We start from the raw sequence: 7,920 nt of genomic DNA on the forward strand, positions 1-7,920 counted from the left end.
CATATATTTTTATCAAATTGTAATAATAGACCACAAGATTTCATATTTCAATATACATCCCATACATAGAGATAAAAATCATTCATATGGAGAACACCTGGTAACCGACCTTAACAAGATGCATATAGAATATCCTCTATCATTCCAGGACTCCCTTCGGACATGATGAATTCGAAGTACTAAAGCATCCGGTACTTTGGATGGGGCTCGTTGGGCCCAATAGATCTATCTTTAGGATTCGCGTCAATTAGGGTGTCTATTCCCTAATTCTTAGATTACCAGACTAAAAAGGGGCATATTCGGTTTAATAATCCAGTCATAGAATGTAGTTTCATTTACTTGTGTCTATTTTGTAAAACATTTATAAAACTGCATGTATTCTCATCCCAAAATATTAGATTTTAAAAGTGGGACTATAACTCACTTTCACAGATTTTTACTTCGTCGGGAAGTAAGACTTGACCACTGGTCGATTCACGAACCTATAACAAATATGTACATATATATCAAAGTATGTTCAAAATATATTTACAACATATTTAATACGTTTTGCTGTTTATGTTTATTAACTCAGCTGTCCTCGTTAGTAACCTACAACTAGTTGTCCACAGTTAGATGTACAGAAAATAAAGCAATATATATTATCTCGAATCAATCCACGACCTCGTGTATACAAGCCTCAGGCTAGATCACAACTCAAAGTATATATAATATTTTGGAATCAACCTCAACCCTGTATAGCTAACTCCAACATTACTGCATATAGAGTGTCTATGGTTGTTCTGAAATATATATAAAGATGGGTCGATATGATATGTCAAAACATTGTATTCGTGTCTATGGTATCCCAAGATTACATAATATATTAGAATACATGTATAATAAAATATAAGTTAGCTAGGATATGATTAATATAGATTTGTTACCAATTTTCACGTAGCTACAACAAGAAAAATTATCCAATCTTGTTTTACATATAACTTCTTCGTTTTAAATCCGTTTTGAGTGATTCAAGTTGCTATGGTTTCATATTGAACTTAAGTTTATGAATCTAAAAATAAAAAGTATAAGTTTATAGTCGGAAATACAGGTTACAAGTCATTTTTGTAAAGGTAGTCATTTCAGTCGAAAGAACGACGTCTAGATGACCATTTTGGAAAACATACTTCCACTTTGAGTTTTACCATGATTTTTGGATATAGTTTCATGTTCATAAGAAAAATTATTTTTCCAGAAGAACAACTTTTAAATCAAAGTTTATCATAGTTTTTAATTAACTAACCCAAAACAGCCCGCGGTGTTACTACGACGGCGTATATCCGATTTTACGGTGTTTTTCGTGTTTTCCGGTTTTAAATCATTAAGTTATCATATCATATAGATATAGAACATGCATTTAGTTGATTTTAAAAGTCAAGTTAGAAGGATTAACTTTTGTTTGTGAACAAGTTTAGAATTAACTAAACTATGTTCTAGTGATTACAAGTTTAAACCTTCGAATAAGGTAGTTTTATATATATGAATCGAATGATGTTATGAACATCATTACTACCTAAAGTTCAGTAGGTAAACCTACTAGAAATGATGAAAAAATAACTTGAGCTTCAAAGGATCTTTGATGGCTTGGAAGTTCTTGAAATAGAATCATGACACAAAAACAAGTTCAAGTAAGATTATTACTCGAATTAAGATAGTTATAATTATAGAAATTGAATCAAAGCTTGAATATGAATATTACCTTGATTTAGAAAGATAACCTACTATAAATAACAAAGGTTTCTTGATCTTAGATGATTGCTTGTAATGGATTAGGAAACTTGGAAGTAAACTTGTAAACTTGGAAGTGTTCTTGATGTGTTCTTGAGTAATTGTTTTTATGATGATTATAGGTAATGACCAAAGCTTGTATTTGATTATTTTTGCTAGAAAAATAGTAACTTAGACGTTCATATAAGAGTGTGTATGTTTTGAGAGAGAATTGGGAAGAAAATTGGAAGTGAAATGGAGTAGGTGGTGAGTGGTGAAGGTGAGTGGGGTTAAAAGGAGTTCTTGTTTTTGTTTCCTTGCTCATAAGTCATGCTAGATGTCTAATTGTTGGTTCCAAATGTTTGTTGACTATCTAGGGCTGCTAAGAGCTGAATTTTTATGTGTATATACCAATAGTATATACGTCTAGGAGCTGGGTATTGTACGAGTATGAATACGGTTGCAGACGAGTAGAATTGTTGATGAAAATGAATGAGAATGCAATTGTAAGCATTTTTGTTAAGTAGAAGTACTTTGATATGTGTCTTGAAGTCTTTCAAAATTGTACTAATACATCTAAATACACTACATGTATATACATTTTAACTGAGTCGTTAAGTCATCGATAGTCGTTACATGTAAGTGTTGTTTTGAAACCTTTAAGTTAACGATCTCATTTAATGTTGTTAACCCATTGTTTATTATATCTAATGAGATGTTAAATTATTACATTATCAAGATATTATGATGTATGAATATATCTTAATATGATAAATATACATTAAAATGTCGTTACAACGATAATCGTTACATATATGCCTCGTTTCAAAATTCTTAAGTTAGTAGTCTTGTTTTACATATGTAGTTCATTGTTAACATACTTAATGATATATATAATTATCATTTTATCATGTTAAATATAGTGTAACAATATCTTAATATGATACATATGTATTTAGTAAGACGTTGTAATAACGATAATCGTTATATATATCGTTTCGAGTTTCTTAACTTAGTAGTCTCATTTTTATGTATATAAATCATTGTTAATATACTTATGGAGATACTTACTTATCATAATCTCATGTTAACTATATGTATATCCATATATATATGGTCATGTTGTTTTTACAAGTTTTAACGTTCGTGAATCACCGGTCAACTTGGGTGGTTAATTGTCTACATGAAACTCATTTCAAATAATCAAGTCTTAACAAGTTTGATTGCTTAACATGTTGGAAACACTTAATCATGTAAATATCAATTTCATTTAATATATATAAACATGGAAAAGTTCGGGTCACTACAGTACCTACCCGTTAAATAAATTTCGTCCCGTAACCCTTTCACAAACGCATCGATCTTCTCTTCCTCATCTTCGGACGCTCCAGGACACAATAGGCACAATTCTGTGAATCGTCTTTCATACGAAGTAATATCGAATCCATGTGTTAGTAACCCTCTAAGTTCTGACTTGAGCTTATTGACCTCGGTTCTGGGATGGTACTTCTCGTTCATCAAGTGCTTGAATGCTGACCACAGTAGCGCGTAAGCAGCATCTTGTCCCACTTGCTCTAGATAGGTATTCCACCATGTTAATGCAATACCTGTGAAGGTATGTGTAGCGTACTTCACTTTATCTCCTTCAGCACACTTACTTATGGCAAACACCAATTCAACTTTCTCGGTCCACCGTTTCATTCCAATTGGTCCTTCGGTCCCATCAAATTCTGAAGGTTTGCAGGCAGTGAATTCCTTGTAGGAGCATCCTACACAATTTCTTGCGCTGTTAGCTGTATTGCTAGATTCAGAGTTATTGTTGGTATGTAGAACGGCCTGTACTGCGGCTATGTTTGAAGCAAGAAAGGCACGAAATTCCTCTTCGCTCATATTCAAGGTGTGTCGAGTAGTCGGTGTCATTTCCTTCAAAATAGTCAAATGAAACAATTTAATCATATAGAATATTAAGAGTTGTCAATAGTATCTCGTAGCATAATATGAACTCATTTATAAAAGCTTTTTCTTCATATTAGCGTTTTATAAGTTTAAATTCGGGTACTACCTACCCGTTAAGTTCATACTTAGTAGCTAATATACAATTCAACTACTACAATTCCATATAAAAAACTGATTATAATAATATATCACATACAAATATTCTTCAAACTTACAACTTCACTATATTACATAAAACATGAAATATAGTACACTATGATACAAGACAGTTTTGAAGATAAATCTAGTTAATACGCAAGTTGTTCAGCAAAGGAAATAAAGACACGTAATTCATAAGTCCAGAAACAAGTCATGCATTCTGGTTTTACTAAGACGACTTCCCATCATTGGTCTTGTGGAAAGTAACCGTTATGACCATTGGCTACGCAGCATGTTGTAATGTCGTCAAAAGGACGAGGGTTTCATAATGTCCAACAACCCCGTAATAATCTAAAAACCTTGTTTCTCACCCCAACTACTGAATCCGTCACTTGTGGGAAGGTTTTATTTAAAAGTTGTAATCCGATATTATTTTTCTCACTTTGGTAAGAAGCGAACATCACTAACCCGTAAGTATAACATGCTTCTTTATGTTGCATGTTAGAAGCTCTTTCTAACTCACGAAATCCTATGTTGGGATATGTTGAGTCAAAATAGGTTCTTAACCTGTAGTGTAAAATTGCATTTGGGTTCCCTGCATTTAACGCTTTAAAGAAAACACGGCGTAACTTACGGTCTCGCCAATGTGATATACCCCACCTATCAAAGGAAAGCCTTTTATAAACTAAGGCATTTCTGAAAAGTGTTTCAAATGTTTGACAAGTTAATTTCGCCATAACTAAATGTGCTGATGAATTCTGACCGACTCTAGACAAGATTTCCTCAATCATATCCTCTGGTAGGTCTTCTAAAATATTCGGTTGTCTACCCTTAACATCCATTTTGTTTTTATATTGTAAAATAGACAAGGATTAGATTCGTAAAAGATAATTAACACACAATATAAGCAATTTTTACATAGAACACAAAAGTACAAGCATACTACAATACATATAATACACAACATGATTACAACCCTCTAATCCGAATCACTGGTTTCATCTTCTTCGGACTTGATTCGTTTTCCTATATTCGTTTTCCTAATTTTCTAGGGATATATGGTGTTTCTCTAATACGAGCCGTCATTTTCCACAATGGTTTAGAAAAACCCGGTGGTTTAGAGGTTTTCGGGTTATTGTTACATTTTAGAAAATACGGACGTTGCCGATACATATAAAGTTCATCGGGGTTGGAATCAGGTTTCTCTATTTTTATACCTTTTCCCTTATTATTTTCTTTTGCTTTATTAAATTGGGTCGATGTAATTTCTATAACATCATCGGAATCCTCATCGGGATCCGATTCATCGAAAAATTGGTAATCTTCCCAATATTTTGCTTCCTTGGCGGAAACACCATTGACCATTTTTGACTTTGGTCCGTTGGTTGAGGATTTTCTTTTATTTAATCGATTTACTGTAGGTATCAATATTTCTTCCTTCGGAACCTCTTCTTCTTTCGGTTCTTCCTCTTCCGGTTCCTCCTCTTCTGGCTCCTCTTCTTCCGGTTCCTCCTCTTCCGGTTCCTCCTCTTCCGGTTCCTCCTCTTCCGGTTCCTCTTCGGGAATTTGTGAATCTTCCCAAAGTATATTCAACTCTTCATTATTATTAGGTGAGTCGATGGGATTTGTACTAGAGGTAGACATCTATCACACAATATCAAACACGTTAAGAGAATAATATATCACATAATATTTACATGTTAATAATATATAGTTTCCAACAAAAAATGTTAAGCAATCGTTTTTGAAGAAAAACACGGTCGAAGTCCAGACTCACTAATGCATCCTAACAAACTCGGTAAGACACACTAATGCAAAAATTCTGGTTCTCTAAGACCAACGCTCGGATACCAACTGAAATGTCCCGTTCATATCGATTATAAACGTTCCATATTAATTGATTTCGTTGCGAGGTTTTGACCTCTATATGAGACGTTTTTCAAAGACTGCATTCATTTTTAAAACAAATCATAACCTTTATTTTATCGACAATATTAAAAAGACACCACCTAGATTATCCAGAAATGATAATCTAAAAATATCACACTTACACACTACCAATACATATTGGTTTACAATATTAATATCTTACAACAAAATAAATCTCGAATGCAGTTTTAAACAATATTATACAAGCATGCTGACACCAAAACTTGTCCATATATTAGCATTCAACAGCGGAAGCTCTTAATAATCACCGGAGAATAAACATGCTTTATACATCAACAAAAATGTTGGTGAGTTATAGGTTTACCTATATATTTATCAAATTGTAATAATAGACCACAAGATTTCATATTTCAATATACATCCCATACATAGAGATAAAAATCATTCATATGGTGAACACCTAGTAACCGACCTTAACAAGATGCATATGGTATATCCCTATCATTCTGGGACTCCCTTCGGACATGATGAATTCGAAGTACTAAAGCATCCGGTACTTTGGATGGGGCTTGTTGGGCCCAATAGATCTATCTTTAGGATTCGCGTAAATTAGGGTGTCTGTTCCCTAATTCTTAGATTACAAGACTAAAAAGGGCATATTCGGTTTAATAATCCAGCCATAGAATGTAGTTTCATTTACTTGTGTCTATTTTGTAAAACATTTATAAAACTACATGTATTCTCATCCCAAAATATTAGATTTTAAAAGTGGGACTATAACTCACTTTCACAGATTTTTACTTCGTCGGGGAGTAAGACTTGGCCACTGGTCGATTCACGAACCTATAACAAATATGTACATATATATCAAAGTATGTTCAAAATATATTTACAACATATTTAATACGTTTTGCTGTTTAAGTTTATTAAGTCAGCTGTCCTCGTTAGTAACCTACAACTAGTTGTCCACAGTTAGATGTACAGAAAATAAAGCAATATATATTATCTCGAATCAATCCACGACCTCGTGTATACAAGCCTCAGGCTAGATCACAACTCAAAGTATATATAATATTTTAGAATCAACCTCAACCCTGTATAGCTAACTCCAACATTACTGCATATAGAGTGTCTATGGTTGTTCCAAATAATATATATAGATGGGTCGATATGATATGTCAAAACATTGTATTCGTGTCTATGGTATCCCAAGATTACATAATATATTAGAATACATGTATAATATAATATAAGTTAGCTAGGATATGATTAATATAAATTTGTTACCAATTTTCACGTAGCTACAACAAGAAAAATTATCCAATCTTGGTTTACCCATAACTTCTTCGTTTTAAATCCGTTTTGAGTGATTCAAGTTGCTATGGTTTCATATTGAACTTAAGTTTATGAATATAAACATAAAAAGTATAAGTTTATAGTTGGAAATATAGGTTACAAGTCATTTTTGTAAAGGTAGTCATTTCAGTCGAAAGAACGACGTCTAGATGACCATTTTGGAAAACATACTTCCACTTTGAGTTTAACCATGATTTTTGGATATAATTTCATGTTTATAAAAAAAATCATTTTCCCAGAAGAACAACTTTTAAATCAAATTTTATCATAATTTTTAATTAACTAACCCAAAACAGCCCGCGGTGTTACTACGACGTCGTATATCCGGTTTTACGGTGTTTTTCGTGTTTTCCGATTTTAAATCATTAAGTTGGAATATCATATAGATATATAACATGTGTTTAGTTGATTTTAAAAGTCAAGTTAGAAGGATTAACTTTTGTTTGCGAACAAGTTTAGAATTAACTAAACTATGTTCTAGTGATTACAAGTTTAAACTTTCGAATAAGGTAGTTTTATATATATGAATCAAATGATGTTATGAACATCATTACTACCTCAAGTTTAGTAGGTAAACCTACTAAAAATGATGAAAAAATAACTTGAGCTTCAAAGGATCTTTGATGGCTTGGAAGTTCTTGAAATAGAATCATGACACAAAAACAAGTTCAAGTAAGATTATTACTCGAATTAAGATAGTTATAGTTATAGAAATTGAATCAAAGCTTGAATATGAATATTACCTTGATTTAGAAAGATAACCTACTGTAAATAACAAAGGTTTCTTGATCTTAGATGATTGCTTGGAATGGATTAGGAAACTTGGAAGTAAAC

This window comes from Rutidosis leptorrhynchoides, chromosome 4, assembly GCF_046630445.1.
Source record: "Rutidosis leptorrhynchoides isolate AG116_Rl617_1_P2 chromosome 4, CSIRO_AGI_Rlap_v1, whole genome shotgun sequence".
Lineage (NCBI taxonomy): Eukaryota > Viridiplantae > Streptophyta > Magnoliopsida > Asterales > Asteraceae > Rutidosis > Rutidosis leptorrhynchoides.